The 23,475-nt window shown below is 42.3% G+C and overlaps 1 protein-coding gene across 3 annotated transcripts in view; it reads left to right on the top strand.

Moving 5' to 3' along the window:
• The first annotated feature begins 11,049 nt into the window (after positions 1-11,049).
• ARB2A (ARB2 cotranscriptional regulator A) overlaps positions 11,050-23,475 on the top strand; it is a 256,989-nt gene continuing 244,563 nt past the window's right edge. For 2 of the 3 annotated variants that reach the window (XM_084304788.1, XM_084304786.1), the window contains exon 1: positions 11,097-11,130. The gene's annotated coding sequence lies outside the window, so the exon portion shown is untranslated. Of the gene's footprint in view, positions 11,131-23,475 lie in introns of all 3 variants that reach the window. The other variant, XM_084304787.1, reaches the window with a different exon arrangement.

The following is a 23,475-nucleotide window of genomic DNA, read 5'->3' as shown; positions in this document are numbered from 1 at the left end:
TCCAAACCTATATGTATGTAATATGTCTTTTAGAGTCTGAATGCAGGGTAACATGTGTTTGAAGTTGAACCTGTCCGTCGGTGAGAAATAGCAGGGCTTGGTTTGCAGTGTAGTGATCCTATTAACTGACCTTCAGGATATAAAAGAAATATCATCATGGCACTGTCACTTATGCTGAACACATGCTTTTGTAACATTCACATTTGTTCAAAGAAATTACAGTAATAATAAGAGTCATTCTACTAAGATTGCTAAACATACCATTAATTTATCAAGACTGCTTACTTTAAACTTAAACCCTTAATTGAAGAAAAATGAAAGACACTTGGAAGAGCTGATTACTTTTACATTGTAAAGTGTGTAAAATCAGGAGTGCTTGTATAACAGATTGCTACATTCTTTGGCACTTTTAAAATAAATAATAGTTCTATATTCTTAGACAAAGTTCTTCTGATTCAATAATTGACTTAAGATTGCTTTCATTCTGGAGAGCAATAGGTTCACAATGCCACAATGCTCTGCTTTTGTATTTTAAGTACTGTCTCTTTCTCAGTACTTGTTGACCCAAGAATGTCTCACACTTACATTTAGCCTTAATAAATTAAGGCAATGATGGCCAGATTTGCTGGCTGCAACACTATCCCTGTGTTGCATGACTAGTGCAGTCTGACCACATTAAATGCTCCTGAAAGAGAGTCAAAAATAAGGATAAAAGTCTGTTATGTACAGCAGACCTTTCTGTATGGGCAAAAGCTGGCCTTGTTGGCTCAGCACGTAGCTTAAAAAGAAATTATTATACTTACACAAGTGCATTGGATCAGATAGCACTACCTAAGTGCCTAAGGACTGACATTAGAGCTGACACCTAATTCTCATTTAATATTTTAGTATGCTAAGCTCTCTTTACTAAACTGTGGCTAAAATGAGAGATTTTGTGGCAAGGAATGCCTGTAATTTTGTTCAATATCCAGTTCAGGGTGCTCCATGTCTTAGCATCTTGGTACTTTTGAAAGGTAGTCAATAAAAGTAGAAGCAGGGAAAAACCGAGCCAGCATTAACAGTAAAGAAACTCCAGGAAGACAGGCGAGAGAGCGAGAATTTTGGAAAATGACAGACACTGAGACATACCCCTGCCTTTTAGTGACTGCTGTCCTGACAAACAGTCTCCCACAGATCACACTTTATTCTGGCAGAGGGCTTTTGTAAAGACCACAGGCAGCAAAGCTGTTTGTTCTAGAAATATGCATGATGGTGAATGGATGTTCTCTAATTCATCTCCACATCCTCACAGCAGTGCAAGATAGGCATGAGGCCTGGCTTCTTCTAATTAGTCTCCTCACACAGAAATATTCCATTTTCCTCTCAGATGGGAGGTCTTAGCAAAATAGTACTGAATCTTATCTACAGAAAGATACCAATTATATGCTGACATAGAACTATTTTGTAGAACTCCTTAAAAATACATGCAATCATTCGTAGTGAAAGACACAATTCAAACTTACAAGGCACTAATTGAAAGACTGAGCCTAATTGAAAGACTTATAGCCTTATGCTTGAAACAAGAGCATAACTTAATGTCAATGGGAAGACCTCTAAGCAAGGATATAGATCTCAAATAGGTCTTGGCCAATAGGAAGCTGCTTCCCTGCAGTAACCATCTGTGTGGTAGGCAGTGGCATGAGTGGAAGCATCAGCTCTAAACCATTTAAATGTAAGGTCCAGGAATCGGGCAAGTACAAGCTTGGTTTTCCCTCTGTCAATGGACCACAAGACTTGGGCAGCAGACTAAACTGACTGGCGTTATAAGGCAGGTAGTATGTGAAATGCATATAAGGCCTTGAGCAGTTTGGGTGTCAAATTTGGCCTTGTAATACCCACCAGTAAAATGCTTCATATGAACCAGATGCTTCATCTCTACCTTTCTCTGTAGCAAAAGCATCTGAGCAGTTTACATCAAGCAAAACAACTCCACAAAGCCAACAAAACAAACACAAAACAAAACAAAATAATCAAAAAAGCATGGAAACATGCAAACAAGTAAAAGTAAATCCAAATCCTCTTCAGTTTTTCCTGAAAAAGCGTTTCTGTAGCAACAATCTCAAGAACTGTCAATTGCCAAGTATTAATGACATAAAGCAATCTTCTGAATTAAGATTGTATATAGACAACTATCCCTAGCTGTGAAGGAGGCATTTAAATCATGGCTAACGCAAATTTGGTAACTACCAGTTTGGGCCCTTTAGATCCATGGAAACTTCAGCTGCTAATAGATTGCAACCACCTCTGAGAATCATAAAATGATCTAGGTTGGAGAAGGCTTTCAATATCATCAAGCCTGATCATCCGCCTGGCCTACCAAGTTCCACCACCAAAACCACATCCCTTAGTGCCACATCCACACATCTCTTAAATACCTGCAGGGATGGGGACTTCACCACTTCCCTGGGCAACCCGTTCCAGAGCTTGACCACATGAAGAAATTCATCCTAATACCAACCCAAGCACAACCTGCCACAACTTGACACCCTGAGAAAAGAGACCTCTTTAAAACTTTCCCAATAAATAAATACATTAATTAAAATGGCTGTAGAGCAAGCTTTCACTCGTATAAAACACCTGATGTATGGTTACCAATGCACCAAAGCATGTTCTTTAGATAACTGTTAATGACATGGTCATACATACTTTGTCCCTTGATGAATTCGTTAGAGGACAGATACATAGTTACACAAGCAACTGTGGGGAGTTTTTAATCACATAATATCCAAGTGCTTTACCTTTTGTCCCATAATCTCTTTTTCCTATGTAAAAAGTTCTATTTACGTGATACTTGGCCTCCATGAGGACATAACACTTAATGTGCTATCTTGGCTCTGATTTGTTTTCCACCTCGATGACCTTCAAGCATCCTTGAAAAAACTTACTGTTTAATGTTTGATATTATTTAGAGCATAGGTGCAGTTCAAACTGTTTTACCTGGGCAAATAATTCATTTTCTAAATTAACTGTCACAGAGACTTAAAGCAGAGTAAGTCCTATCTGAGTAATTATTTGAGGTTTGGGGTTGTCTGAACCCTCCTCCTGCTCGTAATGGTCCACATGCATTTCATAATATCTATGTTTTTTGATTGTTCTAAGCTACCTGCATTACCTGGGATAATGGGAGCTATTTATATATTATTTGATTTTCATTTGTTTGTTTTAAGTAAAATTAATGTGTTCTGACCTAGGTTTTGTGTCCTTGAAGTCCTCTGAACTTTAAGTTTATGTTTGGAAATCCATAACTCACCTGTTTTCCTGTCAAACACCTATTTACAAGCCAATGTAGCTTATGCCTTCTCAAACCAGATGTGATACACCGTCTTAGGGAATGAACAATTTAATAAATGTAAAATTCAAACCGACCACCCGCAATATTATCATACAAGAAATGTAGTAATCGTCTACACTTGGAGTGTCACTTCTCTGTATATTTCTGATATAGCACCATTATGAAATTGTTTACTTATGTTCTGTACACTTTGTTGATATCTTTGATTCTACATAATAAACATGACTTAAATGGGTTTTATTATGTAGATTAAGATTATTCTTTCCCTCTAGAAAATGGAATGAAGATTTGGGAGGTAAGAGGTTGAAACAGCAGGTGGTGTATGGACAAGCAAAGAGGTTGCTTTCTACAGTAAGCCAGATGTGGCTTTGGGAATGAAATAATCTTGGCAGAAACCCCACATGCAGGTATGTATTAACTTCAGGAAATTGATGTCTCAACATGTGCTATGAAGTGTTCCTTCAGAGGCAAACAGATCAGGTCACTTCAAATAGCAACAAATTTCCAGTTTCTAGCTCCCCTATTACGACTAAGGCCCCCAGATTTCATAACTGTCCATCTACTTTTTCAATGGACAGATTGATGTAGGTAGCTGGATTAATGTAACATAAATGTATTGCATGATTCATCTGCCCCCCTCTTCTCTCCAGACAGACAATTAACCAGAACAAAGCAGACCATTTATTTCCAACACCTATCCAGGCACCTGGTCAACAGTATTGAGCAAGATTGTACTTGTACCAGCATTTGCTATCAGATCACAGTACTTCTAAAGCCATGAATCACAGAAAGTTTTAATTTTTCATGTTTTGAAAAGTATCCCTGCTATGGTTCTTGAATTTCTGTACCAAAAGCAGCCAGTTCTCTAGCAACCCTTTGCCTTCCCATCCCATCCCATCCCATCTCAACCCATCTCAAGTTTTGGCCAAGATGTCAGTTTTATGGTATCTCCTGATGTTTCCAGATGAGACTATGACCATTCCTCACTCAGCACTGTACAAAATGCATACAAATCTGTACAGTGTGTACAGATGAGATACCAAAAGTAATTCGCCACACACAGCAGTGAAACACTGGTTAAAGCTTCTGCATTTTACCACTAACATTCCTTGATATTTGGGCTGACCTCCGATCTTACAAGCATGAAGGTGAGATGCATGGTTTTGCAAGAGTTTTTTGTTTATTTCTTTGTTTTGTTTTTGTTTAAAGAGCAGGAGAGGAAGGAGAAGGGATTGTTTGTTCATTCTGTTTACACTGCTATTTTAATTCTATTACCTTTGTTGCTGGTTTGGTTTCTTTCCATATTCGTGAGTTCAGTCTTTAAAAAGTGTCTATCATGGCAATATGCACTATAGGAACTAATTCAATCTAGATATCTCTACTAAAATGGTCTATTATTAACATGATTTCTTAGTTCAGCTTTGTCAGATCTCTCTCTGATATCCACTGTATTCCTTCTTTGAAGTGGGAACAACAGAAAAAATCTGGTATCGTGCTGTGCATTTTTAGGGATCTCATTTTTCCAACTTGAGTGCTGAAAGGTGCACTTAAACTACATAACAAAAAAGGTACATGTATTTGCTTTTCCACTTTATATGTACACAAATTGTTTAGATGACAGTTGTACAATTTTTTTTTTTTAAAAAAGTTATATAATACCCTGGAGCAGTCATCTGCTCTAACATGCATTATTTATTTAAAAATCATGTGTGTTGCTGAGGGATTGATAGTTTGGAGCAGAAAAAATATAGGCATACTAAGCACCTACTTGCAAAAATAAATCATGCGATCATGTATTAAGGTCTAATATTTCAAAATTCAAAGCACAATTAAATTGTTTGCACGTGTAACAGTAGTGAAATAACTTTGCAAAGTTTACATCATAAGCCCATATATCTACAGAGTAAATAGCAGAACACAGGCCATAAAGTTCTGTCAATAGAGTTGCTTTCAATCTCTGTTTCATTCCACCAAAACTTTTCATATCAGTCTGGCATTTTTTTGAACAACTATATACAGGACCAAAGAACTAGGAGTGGGAACTTGAAATATAGATCATATATATTTAATCTTTACAACAAATGCAAAAGCAATAAGTGAAAAACAAAGACATAACAGACTGTAAAAACTCTCGAGAACATATAATGAAGAATGAGAGTGAATGTCATGACAGATTTATGTATGTTTGAGTTTTAGCAAAACTGCTGAAGACAAATTTGAGAGTATTTGTGTATCATATTTCTGGCACAATAGCAGGAACCAAAATAAATTATCCAGGAATAAGACATAAGAAACAGATTCAGGGTATAAACAACAAGCAGAATAAGAATTTTGAATTAAAGAAAGAGAACTTTCAGGCCAAAAGGAAGAGATGTTTTTCAGCACTCAAGAACAATGTTGGTTTTTCACGAGTTTTCAGTATTTCACAGTAATTTTTTTTTTAAGTTTCTAATTTAATTCTTGTGAAAAGTGTTTCTCAAAAGATAACACATCATATTTCTCAGGAAAATTAACATATTTTTATTTTTCATGAAATGCATTCTCTGTATTTATGTGCTGTGCAGGGTACACAAAAAGCCTATTCCATCGGTGTCAGGCCACAGGAATGAAGGAGCAGAAACTACAGAGGGAATTCTAAAGAGAGATTTTCTTTTCTTCCACTGTCTTGTCTCTTGGGCTTAGATTCGGAAGTAATTATTGTGTCCCAGAAGACACAGGCTAACTCTCCCAGAACCATACATCCTAGAGCTTCCTATTCTTGTACACAACTGCTAGATTACAAAGCCAGGCTTCATTTATTTATTTATTTTAATCTCTGGAAATGGCAGCTGTATTTGGTTTAAAAAATACTCATTTTTCCTATTACAAAAAAAAAAAAAAAAAAAAAAAAAAAAGTGTGTTTTCCAGATCTGTACTCTGACAAGAGCTGGAAGGAAGTTGCTCAGTAGTGATTCCTCTTGTGCATATAAATTCCTCTCCCTCAAACAGTATGTTGTGATTTTAACAGTGTCTGCAACAATAGGTGATCAGTAGGACAGAGCAGAGGTATAATGTGATCCTCCTCTACCTTAGCACCCTTTACATCCTTGTGTCCCAGCAAATGATTCCTAAACTGGATTGCATTCTTCAGTTTCAGGATTCAGTACAAAGCTCAAGTGTACAAGCCACTTTTCGTTTATTATAAATGTAAATCAGACCAATGTAAAATAAAAGTGATCAGTCTTAACATACTTGGGTGCCCCTGTTGCTAACCAAGCTTGTGCAGTTTATAGTGCTCTTAACCTGCAATTATCTCACAGAGGACTAAAGATGTTAATACTTCACATTATCAGATGCTGAAAGAAGAAATGTAGGTATGTCTGAGGAAACAGCTATGGTATTCTACCAGCACTGAACCACAGGAGCATTTAACAACTGCTTATGAAAGTTGCATTGCAGGATAGCTATTAAAGTCAGACATCCTACTTGCTACAATCATCTATCAGCTGCTTCTACAATCCTGCCCACCTTCTGTGTGTCATCTGGAGGAGATAAAGTTTTAATTGTGAGCGGGTGGTATAAAAAAAATAGAAAAAAAGACAAGGCGCCTTCTGTCATTCCAAATTTCTTGTCCTATCTTGCTTTATGTTTCAGCATCTTTGTGCCAGTTGGAGTTTTGCAGGCTGCTTTTAAGAAGGCAAAAAATATAAATAAAATCAATAGAAACACATAAAAATCTAGGACGACAAAGAACATACCATAAAGAATGTATTGCAGAGAATGAGAAAAAAAAAATACTGCATTTTGCTGGTTTATCCCTTTTATGCTTTGACTTGTTTCATCTAAGTTTCAAATAATTCCTAGTTTCCTTGGTATCTATTATGAAATTCCCTCTTTGTCTGTTTAGTATGCATTTATATTTATCATCTTAAGAGCTTTTTCCCTGTTTCTACTAACCTACAGTACTGAACAATAGAAACTCATGTTTGGGGGTTCAAAGTGGTTTCATTCATAATATTTTCATTCAGCTTTTCCGCTCAATTTTTTGAGTTGATGAGACTTGACATTTTTTTTTCAGCCATTTGAAATAAGCCTTGTTAAAGCAGTATTTATGTTACTGTAATAAGAACTGTCTTCAGACCACGATCACTTGTCATAGACACTACAAATATTTGGTTCCCCTGGTGTGCTCCTCTTTAGATATGATGATGAAGTCTTAAAATAACTTCTCCCATGTTCATTGCAATTCTTTTGAGTTACATTTTTGCCTCAAAATTAAAGAAAAAAAAAAAAAAGGTATTTTCCTACTGACAGCACTGAAAATTTCATGCTCTGTCATGCAGACTGCAGCCCTCAGTGAGAACAGCTATTCCCATCTCTGCTGAAGACAGGCACTAGCAGAGACACTCACTGAGGTCGGTGCCTCCTTCACCAATCGTCTGGCCTGCTTGTCTCACTGTCCCAGGGCATCCCAGGCCCTTTGCTTTCAAGTCATTATTAGTTTAGTGGCTTTTCTCCAGTTCTTATTCCCAAGTTTGATTTTTTTCCCCTCTGTGCTGTTTTCAGTGCAGTGTCATTGCTAATTTCATATGACAAGCAATTTGACATGACAATTTTTTCCTCTTTGAAACTCCCTCACTTTCTTTCAAATTAAATTTCCTAATTGTTTCATGGGTAAGGAATAAAGCCTGTGTCCTATATTTTATTATTTTAGAGGGGAAAAACAAAGGCATGAAAACTGTAAGGACTCCTTTACAGATCAAATCCAGGTGAACATATATGATGGATGTCTAGCTCATACCAGAAAAAAAAAAAAAAAAAAAAAAAAAAAAGAGAGAGAGAGAGAGAGAAATGCCTCTCTGCTGCAGATCTGTGACCATCTGCTATTAGATGGCTTAGCCATAATGGCAAATATAGAGAAATCAGGTCTCAAGAGGTCTTCAGGAAATCTTAATCTTAATAAAGAGACCCCTTTTCTCCTCATTTACCGTAACTAATGAGTTTATAGCAAAAGTGTACTGTTCTTTCAGTGACTGATTTTGCAGTTTATACTGTTAAATTTCCTCCCATTTCTCTCATTGTAGCCAAGAAGATCATTACTCATAATACCTTTCAACTTAGTGTCATCTGCAAATTGCATGGGTGCATAACAAATTCTGATCTCTATCTTATTAATGAGTATATTGCACATATTATGTCCAAAAACTTATCACGGTCCCTAAGGAGTGCTCCTACTCATTTATCTCCTACCTTATAACTGCCTTTCAGCTTAGGCTTCTCTTGTCTCCTTGTCAGCCATTACAATTCTGGTTATTCTGACTTATCATCACCCCCACCTTCAGTAACGTTCCCCATAGGGAATTGTATCAGGGGCTTGATGGGATTCATCCCAGGCTGCTGAAAGCGCTGGCTGATGTCATCACGAGGCCTCTCTTCATTTTTTCAATGGTCTTGGGAATATGGAGAGGTCCCAGATGACTGGAAGCTGGCAAGTGTTGGCCCAGTTTTCCAGAAGGGCAAGAAAGAAGACCCTGGGAATAACAGACCTGTCAGTCTCAATTGGTAAAGTTATGGAGAAGTCTGTTCTGCGAGTTACTGAAAAATCTGAAAGACAATGCAGTCATTGGTCATAGCCAACACTGGTTCATGAGGGAAAACTTCTGCCTAAGTAACTTAATTTCCTTTTATGACTAGGTCACCCATCTAGTTGACCAAGGGAAGACAGTAGATGTCATCTGACAGTAGATGCAATCTTTTTGGATTTAGCAAAGCTTTCAATACTGTTTCTCACAGTATTCTTCTGGACAAACAGCACATAGCTAGACAAATACATAATATGGTGTGTGAACAATCGGCAGATGGGTCAGGATCACAGGATTATAGTAAATGGAATTACATCGGGCTAGCAGCCAGTCACTAGTGGGGTTCCACAGGGCTCCATTTTCTGGACCAGTTCGTTTCAGTGTTTTTATAAAAGATGAAGGACTTGATGAAAGGTTCACATGCATGCCAAATATGCTTTTGGATGATACTAAATTAGCATGAGCTGTTGAATCCCCAAAGAGTAAAGAGGCCTTGCAGAAAGATCTTGACAAATGAGAGGGCTGGCCAATCACCAACCACTTGAAATTTAAACAAGGTGCTGTATTCAGCACCTGAATCATGGCAACCCTGAATACATGTATAGGCTGGGTACAAGTGGATGGAGAGCAGCTCCATGGAAAGGGATCTGGGGATTCTGGTTGATGGTAAGTTAAACATTGAGTCAGCAGTGTGCCTTGGCAGCCAAATGGGCCAACCGCATCTTGAGGCACGTCAATCACAGTACTGCTGGCTGGTTGATGGAAGTGATGTCCTGCTCTGCTCTGCGCTGGTGTGGCCTCATCTCGAGTACTGGGTGCAGCTTTGGTTGCCACAATATATGAAGGACATAAAACTATTAAAGAGTGTCCAAAAGAGGACTATGAAGATGGTGAAGGGTCTAGAGGGCAAGACGTGAGGAGAGGCTGAGGTTCCTGGGTTTGCTTAGGCCAGAGCAGGCTGAGGTGAGAACTCATGGATGCCGGCAGCTCCCTCACGAGGGGAGCGGAGGGGCAGGTGCTGAGCTCTGCTCTCTGGGGACAGCGACAGGACCCAAGGGAACGGCATGGAGCTGGGACAGGGGAGGGTCAGGCTGGGGGTTAGGGAAAGGTTCTGCACCCAGAGGGTGGTTGGGCACTGGGACAGGCTGCCCAGGGCTGTGGTCAGGGCTGTGGTCAGGGCACTGAGCCTGGTGGAGTTTGAGATGCATTTGTACAATATTCTTAGACACAGGCTATGAATTTTGGGTGGTGGTGCGTGGAGCCAGGAGTTGAACTTGCTGACCTTTGTGGTTCCCTTCCAACTTGTGATATTCTGTTATTTTGAGCCTACATTATGGTGCCTTTTGCATGGAGATGAGAATGATTTCTCTTATTCCTTTCCTGGGTGTTGGGGGGTCATTGAGGCACCCTGCTTTCCACCAGAATAAGAACAGCGCTGGGAGCAACCTGCATGACAAATGTGCCTTCTCCCACACAGACCTGGCCCAGTCCTAGCTCACAGGACTCTTCACCAGAACTGGAAGGCTTTTGGAGCAGAGCAAGGAAAACACCCTGACGGAAACAAACTAGAGACGGGTACTCTGGCTACACCCCAGCGAGCACGCCAGTGCTGCTCACGGCGCCCACCAGCATTTTGGGGCAAATTATTAGACATTGGAACAGGCTGCCCAGGGAAGTGGTGGAGTCACCATCCCTGGAGGTCTTTAAAAGACGTTTAGACGTAGAGCTTAGGGATATGGTTTAGTGGGGACTGTTAGCGTTAGGTCAGAGGTTGGACTCGATGATCTTGAGGTCTCTTCCAACCTAGAAATTCTGTGATTCTGTGAAATCTTGGGGCACATCTGTGAGGAGGCAGCCCCGGGCACAGGGCACCAATATGCGCGTCATTACATGGACCTCAACGCTTTGTTATCAACCGACTCAGAACGCTTTTCGCCCGCCTTTATTTTCAGCTGCCCGCTTTGCTGCTTTTATTTCATTTTTATTTTCATTCCTCACTTTATCAACCCGAACGAACCTCCCCCTCCCCTCCCCCCCAACAACAACAACAGCGCTGCCGCCCCGCTTCCGGCTTCCCCGCCGCGCCTCCCCCCCTCCCCCCGCCACTCCCGCGCGCTGACGTCACGGCGGCGGACCCCGGAAGCGGAGCGGAGCGGAACGAGGCGGGGAGGGGAGGGAGGGGGAGGGGGAGGCGCAGGCCCCGCCCCGCCCCGCCCCGCCCCGCGTGTCCGGGCGCAGGTACGTGCGGGACGGCGCCGCGCGGGGCGGGGGCGGCGGCGGCAGCGGGGGGGGGGCCCGGTCCCGGTCCCGGTCCCGGTCCCGGTCCCGGTCCCGCCCCGCACGGCCCCGGGAGGCCGCGCCGCCGAGATGGGGGCCGTGGGGGGCGGCTGGAGGGGTGCGGGTGTCCGTCCGTCTGTCTGTCTGTCCCGTGTGTCTGTCGGTCTGTCCGTCTGTCCGGCCCCGCTGCCCCAGTCCCGGTGCGGGAAGGGGGGGGGGGGGGGGGGTGCGGCAGGGCCCCATCCCTCGGTTCTGCCGTTTCCTGGCTGCGTTCTTGTTTTGCTATTTATTTTATTTTATTTTATTTTATTTTATTTTATTTTATATTATTTATTTTATTTTATTTTATTTTATTTTATTTTATTGTCTGCGTTTTATTTGCTTGTTTCATGCATTTGATCATTTACTTGGTCATTTTATTTACCTTATTATTCGCTCCCTTTAATTAATTGTCCGCTTATTTTATTTTAATATTCAATTTATCTGCTCGTTTTATTTTATTTACGTTTTCATTTTCATTTTATTTACGTTTTTATTTTCATTTTATTTACGTTTTCATTTTCATTTTATTTATGTTTTTATTTTCACTTCGTTTACGTTTTTACTTTCATTTATGCTTTTATTTTTATTTTATTGTATTTACGTTTTTACTTTCGTTTTATTTCATTTACGTTTTTATTTTCATTTCACGTACTCATTATTTTATTCACTTTCTTTACCCATTCTTTATAATTATCTTATTTGCTCGTTTACTTTATTTACCAACTCCACCTTAATTACTTTTTATTTCCTTTTACTACTTACATTATTCCCCCCAGCACACACCATCGCCGTGGGTCCTCACATTCCCTTCACTTTACTTATTTTACCACTTCACCCATTTATCGCTTTACCCGCGTCTTCGTTTTATCACTTCACCCACTTGGTTGCACCCCCTGGACGTGGTGTGAGCGCGGAGCTCCCTGTGCCAGGCAGGGGTCGGCTCCCCTCAGGTCGGGGCTGGCTGGGTGGCAGTGCCTCGTGGCACAGCATCTTCTCAAAGCTTCACAAAACACGGGGCACGCCTGAGTCGCCCAGGCCTAGGCGCAGGGAGGTGACTTGTAAATGAGTGCTGGGTTTCAGCTTGGCAGGCAGGCCACTCGGAGCTTGTTCTTCTAAGCCACCAGTTGTTGCTCATCAGCCCTTCCTTTCAGCCCAGCCTGGTGGAGAAGCTTTGGCTTTTCCTCCAGTTCCCACAAAGTGCTGCCTGCCTTTGGGACGGTTCTGCTTTATCTCTGCTGTGGCTCGGGGCCCAGCTGTGCAATCTCACGTTAGCAAATCTTCAAAAAAAAAAAAAAAAAAAAAAACGTAAAATTATGGTATTTCTGCCCAGTGGTTTTTCACTGCAGCAGCAAGTTGCAGGGAGCAGGTAGGAGGCCTTGGGCATGGCTGCTGGCAAAAGCAGTGCTGGGAAAGCAGCAGCAGCAGCTGCAAGGATGGCTGCCAGTCCTTGGGCGCACCTGGGAAGTGGTTTGGTGGCATGGCAGAGGGTACAATGGTGACATTGTCTGCCCTCAAGCACAGGTAGCAAAAAGGCGTGTTTAGTAAGCACTGGCGTTGTCTTGGTGTTGTTAAAGGAGTTTGGCTGAGAGGGGGTGGCATCGTGTTGTGTGCCACCTGTGGTAAAGCTGCCTGGTGAGGGCAGTTTGGTTAGGGAGTGGCAGCTGGGTGTTAAAATGAGGCATTTCGTAATCGTGCAAGGAAAGGTAAAAGCACTGTTACATCGGGAGAGCTAAAACCTTAGTTTCTGAAGGCACGTAGAAGATGAGAGGGTATCGCCAAGTGATACTAACATAAAGTACAACAAGCACCTCTGTACGCGGCGCTCTGCATTTGGAAGTCAGCAGTTGTGAGTGTTTCACATTAAGCCATTTCACCTGCTTTGCCCCCAGACCAATTGCTTCCTGCTCATGGGACCGGTGGCCCCAGCATGGTGGCTGGAGATGGAGCAGGGTGTCCCCGTGTGCCACCCACAACTCTGTCTTACCCTGTGTCCTCCCCAGCCTTCGTGGTGGGCCAATGCCAGTGTAACATTTATAGCATTTTCAATGACCTGAGGCTTTTTGTCCCAGATAGTTTAGCTGATGCTGGCAGGTGAGGTGAAGACATCCGTCAGGCCTGGGGTGCAGGTGGACAGGGGCATCATCATTTTAGAAGCATGGTGCACGCTCGGACTGCCTTACTGAAATACCTGGCACTGCTGGAGCTTTGTCGATGGTGTCTGTGCTTTCTTTCCCCCTGAAGACTCAGCTCTGACTTTGGAGGTTTTGTCCATTCCAGGCCCTATAGAAAAAGTTCTGCATGTGACTCTATTGCTGGTACTTTGAGTTTGACCCACTGTTCTTGTGGGGAACAGTGTGCTGTGGTGACTGAGGAGTTTTTCACATTTACAGTAGATTCCTGGAATTCTTTGAAGTAAAGCATACGTACAAAGAATGAATGCATATCTTCTTTTTAATTTTTTTCCACTCACTTACTGAAACAAATGAAAAATGAAAACATCTGCTTATGAAATTTGATGCTGCCCTATGAATTTTGTGTGTGTGTGTGAGTGTGCCTCTTCTCTTTGCACGTGTCCATCTGTCTACTTGGTCTGCAGGTCAGCTTCACAGATTTGCACTGAGTGGAACTCTTGAAGTACAAGTTAATGGCTGTTTTGTATGGATGTTGTTCAGTATTTTAAGCGTTGCAGTTAGAGTGTGCATCACATGTATATGCTCATTTTATTGTTGAGTGGAAGACTCTGGGGTGAGGACTCTGATAAGTTAATATTTAGCTAATCACAGTGTCCCATCCACTCTTCTTGTAATGGGACTGAATTGTGGCGGATGGTGAAAAGACATGGCATTCAATTTTGTGCGATCCTTGACCTTTCTGCTCAGCTCACCGTCAGATAATTATTAGTGCCAGTTCTCGTCGTGGTTCTTGTTTTATGGCTGACTGCTCCTAGGAATTAGGCTGAGACCTCCAAGTCATTTCACTCCTGCCGTGCTCACACCAGAGGGTGCCCGGGGTGCGGTTTCGCAGCCCGTTCAGGGCAGGTTGTGTCCCCTCTGCTGCTGGAAAGGGCAGCACTCCTTTCTGCCTGGTCCCTCGTGGTGGTCTGAGGGATCGTGAGCCAGGTCAGGAAACGCATCCAGCTAATGCACAGCTCCAGAAGTACGATGCTCCCTGCCCAGTCGCATCAGCCAGCTCGCAAGCACAGGTGAATGCCTTCAGAAGATGAAGGGTGTGGAAAAGGAGACACCGGGATGTGGAGAAGGCACAGACTGCCTCCCCTGAGGGTCAAGTCTCATATCAGGTGGGCTTCAGCTGATGGTGAACCTGCAGCCCGAGCTACCTTGTACTTGAGCTGACAGTGTTACAGTGTAACATGACAGTGACAGTGTAACATTCCACTGTTACCACTTTCCTGACCAGCCTGCTCTGGCGAGTTAATTGCTGACAATACCTCTGGTGAGGACAGTGTCCCACTCGAGGCCTGGTGCTGTCCTTACCTGTACCCAGCTGCTTTTACTCCCATTGTGCCCTGGGGAGGGTTTCAGCCATACCAACCTCCTGCCGATGGAGCTAGGACCCCAGCTGGTACTCTCTTGAGCTGGTATCCTAAAGAGACCCACATAGAGTTAGTCCAGCTGATTTTAGGTGTTTCTTCATTACAGCTGCTTTGGTTTCTAAGCCTCGTGGCTTCCCAGTGCCTGGCAGAAACTGGAGGGGAGCAGTCTGTGTCCAGCCTGCTGTGTAGACATTGGAGTGTTGCAAGTACTGATCTTTAATACTTACACGAAAAAGGTATTGTTTTGAAAGCTGTGGTATTAGCTGAATCAATATGTTTAGTACCGGAGTAAATTTACAAAACTTTACTGTAAGCAAATAGGTTTGTTTTCTCAGGCTGGTAAAGGGAAAAAAAAAATCTTTATCACATGCCTAGAGGGAGACATGCTGCTTCAAATCGACGTTGCCTGTGCACACTGTCAGTCGGACTGCAGCGAGCAATTCTGGTGCTGACGGCAAGCAGGTCAGTACCTGAAGCACCAGTGATACCAAGTGTTCAAGTGTTTCTGTTTCGTGATGCTAGTGTGTTCCAGGTTAGACTTGTCACATTACACTGTTCAGTTTTTTGCATTTTTTTTTTTGTCGTTATCAGTTGTTCATAAGGAGGTTTGCCTGTTTACTGCCAATTTCAGGTCAAGGTTTGAGCTAAAAAGTTTGTAGAGAGGGGCAAACTGAAAAAAAGTTTTGGACTGTTTTGAAAAAGTTCTTGATTATTGTACCTATCCCTAGGCATCTCCGAGACATAGATAAGAAATATGAAATTTAATAGGAAGATAGCTTTGGAAATTGTGAGCTATTTCCCAAGGCAGCTCGTCTCTATTTGTCTGAATTATAAGATGCATAAAGTTGCCATTTTCCATTTGCAATTAAATCTTTTAAGATACTTGTTTTGAATTCTCCGGCCGTTTCAGCTGCTGTGTGCATACATACCTGGTCTGCTGGCCTTCACCGCATCAGCTTCACACAGCACCTGTGGTGAGGGCTGCTGGTGGGACGCAGGAAACACGGGCTCTGCTTTTCTTCATCATCCCTTAGCTGGAGTGCGTTGTGCTGGGGGGAGGCACTCGTTGTGGACCTCGCTGTTTTGCCTCTGCTACATGCTGGGAGTTATCAGTTGTGTTGTACTTAGCAGCTGTTGTGTACCCTCTGTGCTTGAAGGAAAACTGTCCTGTTTGGTTTTTGGTCTTTTTTTTTTTTTTTTTTTCTTCTTCTAGTAATAACTACTTCTCTGAGAAGATGGACAAGTTGACTCTGACTGATCACGTCAGTACGCCAAGCTGACTGTTATGTCAGAGACAAAGTCCAACAGATAATGCAGTGGTTGTGGTTTCTTTTAAAGTCCTGCATGGCTGGCTTCATAAAGCCTTGAAAACCACTTTTGAGTGAATGCCGTATTTATGCATTATCATATATTCTGTGCTCTAAATCTCCTTGTTTAACTGAGTTACTGGGAATTGTGTATACATATCATGGCAACTTCCAACCTGTAACACCGGATCAGTGTAGCTGTCCACGTCCAAGACAGTGAGGAATACTTCAGAGTAAGCAGAATTATCAAAATCAGCAAATACTGCAAACTCATTTGATACATAGTAGTCAATGAGTCAAAAGTTAAGGTAGGCTTCTGTCGTGGTTTAACCCGGCTGGCAGCTAAACACCACGCAGCCGTTCGCTCACCCTCCCCCCTCCCTCTCTGGGACGGGGGAGAGAAATGGAAAGTGAAGCCTGTGAGTTGAGATAAAGACAGTTTAATAAGACAGGAAAATAATAATAATAATAATAGTAATACAATGATGATAATAGTACTACTACTAATAATATGTACAAACAAGTGATGCACAAATCAATTGCTCACCACCCGCTGACCGATGCCCAGCCTAACCCCGAGCAGTCCGGCCCCCTCCCCCCGGCTAGCCACCCCTATATATTGTTTAGCATGACCCCAGATGCTATGGAATACCCCTTTGGCTAGTTTGGGTCAGCTGTCCTGGGTCTGTCCTCTCCCAGCTCTTACTGCACCCCCAGCCTGCCTGTTGGCGGGACAGAGCAAAAGTCTGAGGTGTCCTTGGCTTGGTATAAGCACTGCTCTGCAACAATTAAAACATCGGGGTGTTATCAGCACTCTTCTCATCCTAAGCCAAAACACAGCATTCCACCAGCTACTAGGAAAAAATTAATTCTGTTCTAACTGAAACCAGGACATCTTCTTGATACTTTACTTCAAATGTTTGCATTTTGGAACACCAGAGTGTGAAATTTACAAGGAAATTTACAATTTTGCTTGTCAAAGTGATGGAGCCCCTCTTTTGCTTTGCCTGCCTGTGTTCCTTTCCTGTCCGTGTTGGCAAGTCAGGCTGGTAAAAGTTCTCAGGCAGCAGCTGCGTGCTCCTGCCTTGTTCCATCCTGTCGCCTCAGTTGTACCAGGTAATGAACCAACTCTGGGAATTGGTAAATTAAAACATACTGCTAAAAATAAATACACTGCAGTGCACAGGCTCACCATGCATTGCTGCCAGCGGTTCTGTCAGCACAGCTGAGGGGGTGGCAGGGGTAGGGGCTGGGACCACTTGAGTCATTTTGCACAACGGTGTTTGGGAATATGTGTCCTTTGATTCCAAGACCTAGGGGCAGGAACTGTCTTTGTTCTGTATTTGTTCTCTGTGACACGGTGGAGTACTTGTTATCTGTCTGGATGAAGCTGAGCACTGCTTTCCCTTGGGTTGGATTTAACATCTCCCAGCGTATGAAATTGTCCTCAATTTCTAGAAATTTCAAGCACGTTCTGATAGTGGCAGCACGAGACCTCCAGGTTAGCTCATTTGGCCTCATGTCCACCGTGATAATGAAACTTTTTTTCCAGCAAGATGCAGTAGATGCCTAACGACCATGCTAAGTGAGGTTTCGTGTCTGTAGTGAACCCCGGCCAGTGTCCTCACTTGTACTTTATTTCTTAAGACGTAATTTTCAGTTGTCAGTGACTCAGAAGCAGACAGTGACGTTTTTGGCATGCAGTGCCATATGATCTCCATTTCTGCTCTTACTAAATAGGTTATATGTCGTGGTTCCTAGCATTACGTTCATGTGAATCATCCCACTAGCTTTGCAAATATCAGATAGGTTCAATGTAAGTTCCTGAAGGAGCGCTTTAAGTTCTCGTTCACTATTTTCCCAACATCATTCTGTGGGCAATTTTATATTTTTGTTTTTGACTTTTCATACTTTGTTCTGGTAGTCAAAAAAAAATGACAATAAATCCCTAAGGAGCAGCTAACTGTGAGAGGACCGCACCAAAATAACAAGAAGTTTGAGCCTGTGTGGGGCAGTTGGTCTGGGGCAGGGAGCCTGGGAAGGATGGGATTATGTTGAGATGGGAAATCCATTTCCTTAATGACACCAACCCATACCTGCATTTTCCTGGTGTGAGAGAGAAAATGCTGGTGCGTTTCTACCAGAGAGAAACTGGAGTTTTCAAAGATAGTAGTGCATTCCTGTGAGGAGCTCAGATTTTGCCATCCGTGTGCGTGGAGGGTCCTTAGGGGCTTTAATCACTCCCATGCCCGTTCTGTAATGGCAGCGTGAAGGGAGCCGGTGATGAGTGGGCAGGAGGAGGTCTGGAAGGGGTTGTGGAATTGGCCATCCTCTTGTTTAAGCTCTTGCACTGGAAGGGCAAACAAGGACAGTTCAGGAAGGAAGGGAGAGGAGCGCTGCTAGGAGCGTGCAGGGTGAAACGAGGCCAAGTGGGACTCGGAGACTGTGCGAGAAATGGGAGGGAGTGATTGAGAGGCACTTAAATACGGGGGAGGAAGAACTTAGGTTAGGAGAAACATTAAGGTCATGCTTGCAGCTCAAGAGAGGAAGGTCAAACAAAAAAAAAATGAATAGCTGCTTTCTAAATGAACACCTTCGTTCCAGGCACAGACAAAGGGAGAAGTGCAGTGGAAAAAAACAAATGTGATTATGCCTTCACTTTGCTAATGACTTGGATGATGATGGCATAGAGAGTAACTTTATTAATTTTACAGAGAGTACCAGGCTGGGAGAGGATTCAAGTTCCGTGAAAAGTAACTTTAGAATTTCAAATGGCTTAGAAAAAAAGCAGAGAAACAACATGAAAGAAATGATGCGGTTTGAAAGGACAAATGCAAAGGACTGTGCTTAGGCTAGATAGTTCCCCACATAAACATAAAATAGCAGTAATTACAGAAAAAATAATTCCAGATTTCTAGGTGAATCATAGCCTGAATGTGAGTCAGTAACATTGTGCTGTTGCAAGGAGGGTAATCATTTTTCTGGGATATATAGTCAGAAGGGATGTTTAAAACTGCTATGTGGTAATTTCATTCTGCACGTTGCTTGGGCATGGCCAGTTTGGGCCCTCCCGTTTCAGAAACACTTTGGGCCACGGGAGGTTATTTCAGGGGAAAGCAGCAATTATTTTTCAGGCTAGAGGAGGCTGAGAAAGACACAACAGCTGTCTCCAGGTATGGGAGGGGTTGCTGGAAATAGGAAGGACATAAACTTCTGAACTGCCTATAGGCCTAGAAGTAAAGGTCTGTGACAACAGCCGTGTGAGTTTGGAAGAATCCTCACCTGCAAAGGATAGTTTGGCATCAGGGTAGATTTCTGTGTAAAGCCAAAACACTGCTGCTGTGTCAAACACAGCAGTTTAATGGCAATCACTAAGGCTGGGGATGTGGTTTCTCTGTAGGTGCTGGGAATTGCGTGCTGACACCCAGCATGCAAGGCAAGGGGATCTTAAACTTCCTTGGCAGAGGTCCCCTTGCCTCCCAGTCATCAGCCTTCAGGCACAGCAGGGGGAGCAGAGCAAAAGGCAGGAGGTCTGGCAGGTTCTGTGTTTGTCTGTCGAGGCTCAGGATGAGGTTCAGGCATGAGCTTAACCAGCAACACGAATGTAACTTCAGGAAAGCTCTGGGGTATTCGTCATGTGTATTTTTAAAAGGAATTTAGGTAAGGCCATGCTGGACGTCTGATTAGGTGTAGATGATGCTGACTTAGAGAAGTATTTTGACTTTCTCCACGTTGTTTTTTTGTATAATACTGGAGTTTAGTGCATGGGAGCTTAACTAAGTGTGGGTAAACAACCTTAATTTTGATATTTCCCAATACCTGTGGAGTTGTCAGTGTCTTTGAGTAGTGGAGGCGTATACACTTATGCTATCAGATGTGGAAAGACAATATGGACCTTTTTTAAGGCTCTGTGTATCTACAAGGTGATTTTAACCAGCTGGAAGGTGTTTTAATGCACTTAGGAGAGTGATTGCCAACAGAATGAGTAATATCCAGCATTGTCAGCTTTCACAGATTTGTCATGGCTGTGGCCCTGGTGGTTTTGACAGTTTCTTGATGATAAATTTTGTCTGTTTCACAGAAATTGAAGAATCGGAATCAGAAATAAATGCTTAGGAACACAAAAGTGGAACCCCTGAGACCAAAAGCTCTGATTCTTGCTCTTGCACAGACTGCTTGTAATGATTTTCTCATCCCTTGTTAAAGGCTGTTCATTGCTATTGTGGGAGGTAACTAACATACGTATGTGTAAACACATACACACACATACTTTTTGCACAAACTTTTGCACTTTTTCATTTATTGTGCGCTTAGGTACCCAGACAGACCCCTTCTTCCTCACCCTATGCCCCAACTCATCTCTTCTCCAGGCCGAACAGTCCCAGCTCTTGCTGCCTCTTCCCAGCTGTCAGATGCTCCACGCTCCTCCTCACCTCTGTCACCTTTCACCGGACCCACTGCAGGACGGCCGTGCCTGTCTCGTGCTGGGGAGCCCAGAGCTGGAAGCAGCACTCCAGGTGCATCTCAGCAGAGCTGAGCAGAGCAGGACCACCTCCCCTGTCTGCTAGCAGTGCCTTCCCTGAAGCAGCCCAGGGCGATGCTGCCAGGATCTCATTAAGTTATTTGTTTCTTCAGGCCTCATGTCATGCTTGAGCAACATCAGATGTAAAGGCTAGAATTTCTCCCCTGCACCCTTCTAAATTGTGGAATTTCGCCTTTCCAGCTTAGAAAAGCCTGAAGCAATACTAGCTATATTTTTGAAGCTTCAGAGACAGCTACCCAAAAGCTCTACCTGTTGGAGTGAAGACATTTGCTTCCAAAGACCCTTGCAAGATTGAGAAATATTTTAAAGTTGGGCCATTTTTGGTGTAGGCTTATTTAAGCAGTTGCTTTCCACTTCGTTTGATGTTTATAAGGAATTCTTGTGGTAGTGAAATATCTGGCTAGTTAAGATGTATTTTACCAGGAATATAAAAATAATATTTGTCTCCTTGCTGTGGTGTAACCCAGCAGGCAGCTCAGCACCGTGCAGCTGTTGGCTCGCCCCCCACCTCCCAGTGTGACGGGGGAGAGAATTGTGAAGGGGAAAAAAGGTAAAAATCATGGGTTGAGATAAAGACAGCTTAACAGGACAGAAAAGGCAGGGAAATAATAATGATAATAATAGCAACAGAATGTACAAAGCAAGTGATGCACAGTGCAACTCCATCATCTGACCGATGCCCAGGCAGACTCCGAGCAGCAGCAGCCCTCTGGCCAGCCCCCACATATAATTGTCCCTCGTGATGCCCCATGGTATGGGACATCTCTCTGGCAGCTGGGGGAAGCTGTCCTGGCTCTGTCCCCCCTCAGCTCCTCGCTGGCAGGGTAATGTGAGAAGTTGGGAAGTCCTTGTCTTAGTGCAAGCACTGCTCTGCAACAGTTACAGGTCGGTGTGTTATCAGCATTGTTCTCATCCTGAATCCAAAACACTGCACCATACCAGCTGTCACTAGGAAAATCAACTCTGTCCTAGGTAAAACCACGACCCTGCTGTATTGAGATTGGTTTTACACCACTGGAGTTATAATTTCAAATCAGTTTGGAAGAGGAGTTTGTAAGTTTTTTATGTGCTTTTAAAGTTCTGATCTGTCCTGTGTCCCTTCCCCACTCTTTTTTGATATTTATCAGGTATTTTGTGTTACCTTCCAGGTTTGTTCCAAGTAAACTTAATTTAGATAAAGAAAACGTGTCTTCTGTCTAGCATTGCTGATCTCGTACTAACTAACTCATTTTTATTGTAAAATTACTTTTCATCTGCTTTCCTCCGTTTTCTTTTTTCTTTTTGGATCCTTTTTCATATTTGGAGTAAAATTTTGCTACAAAGCGTGTAAAGTCTGAAAATTTAGTTGTCTCTAAGATTTTGTTTCTCTCTTTTCCCCCCCCTTCCCCAACACAAGGAATTTAGACAAGGCTTTTGCCTCTAGATTGATTATCTCGTATGTCCACGTGGCTGCAACTGGATTGTTTTTTCTGCTTTCACTTAAGGATAGATTAAAAAAATAAAAGATTAGAGGTATGATGGTTACATTATTACTTCATTCTTGCAACCTGTTTGTTGTGCTATGAGTTTTCCTTACAGATTTGAATAGCCCTGTGCTTACACCACTAACCTGGCCTCAATGCTCTGTTTAGTTTTTACTTCATTTTTAAATGAAATCTTGCTTACATAAAAATACTTTCAAAGGTAATACTATTCTAATATCCAGCAGATTTTGTTGAAATTCGTGAGTTGTGAGAAAGTGTTTGTATTGTCTGTAATGTGATTGTTCCAGAAGTCTCTTATTTTGTTGTACTGGATAAGGCTGGTGCTGTTCTGTGTTTTTCCATTTGTCACACCATGTAAGGTATTTCTGTCTCTTGCATTAATTTCCATGTAGTCTTGGGAAGCAATGTGGTCAGCTGCTATTGAGGTGAATGTAAAAATAAGTATATTAACACACACAGGCTTGAGTACATGGTTTGTTTTTTTTATGTTTTTTTTATTTTTTTTTTTAGGTTTAGGTTTTCTCACTCTGATTTTAAGGTGACATAAAGGTAGAATAATGCAATGGATTGATCACCCTTGTCCTGTAATTAATGTGTTTTATCAATAAGCTTTGTTGTAGCTGTTACATTTTTCAGCTACCATGGTATTCAAATCAATAAGTTGTATTTGACAGCGGTATTCCTTCTGAAAATGCATCTAATCGCAGTCAGTTAAGCATTGAAGAGTCCTCTACTTCCTGTGACACTTCGTTTTCTTGGTTAGCTATTGTAATTTGTGAGAGCGATTATTTATTAAGTTGACCCAAAGAATGATGAAGGAGGTGTTAAAGGAATTCCTTTCTCCGTTGTTACTCATTTGAAATACTACTTGTTATGATAAAGAAATCCCAGAAGATGATAAAAGTGCTGATGGTATGTCAGTACTTGAGAGAAGAGGGTGGGTCAATACAGATAATAATAGACCATGCTGTCACAACGTAGGTAAAATAACGGAATACTAATGGAAAATTGTATTAATAAATAATTAACTGACAGAGTGAACTCTTTGTTGACTCAGATTATGAGTTTGCTTGATTGCAGTTACTGTTCCAGTATTATAGATTTAATGTTATGTAAACTGACTACTGTAAAATAAATCTACTTCAAGACTCTGCTTAGTGTAAATAAAATAGGTAGTTCATGAGGTACTTAATCCCTTCCTGAAAAAGTAACAGTCTTCAGGAGTTGTGGTCTTCAGTAAATACTGCATAGGAATATTTAGGAATTCGCTAAGTATTCTTGGGAGATAACATTAAATCAGCACTAGCAAAATGCTTCCAACCCAAGACAGGTTAAATGTTAAATAGAAAAGAATTCTTTTGGCATTATCCCAGTTAT

The sequence above is a fragment of the Netta rufina genome (genome assembly GCF_964035555.1).
Source record: "Netta rufina genome assembly, chromosome: Z".
Lineage (NCBI taxonomy): Eukaryota > Metazoa > Chordata > Aves > Anseriformes > Anatidae > Netta > Netta rufina.
The sequence above is the reverse complement of the archived record's forward strand: the minus strand, read 5'-3'. Positions and strand labels throughout refer to the sequence as shown.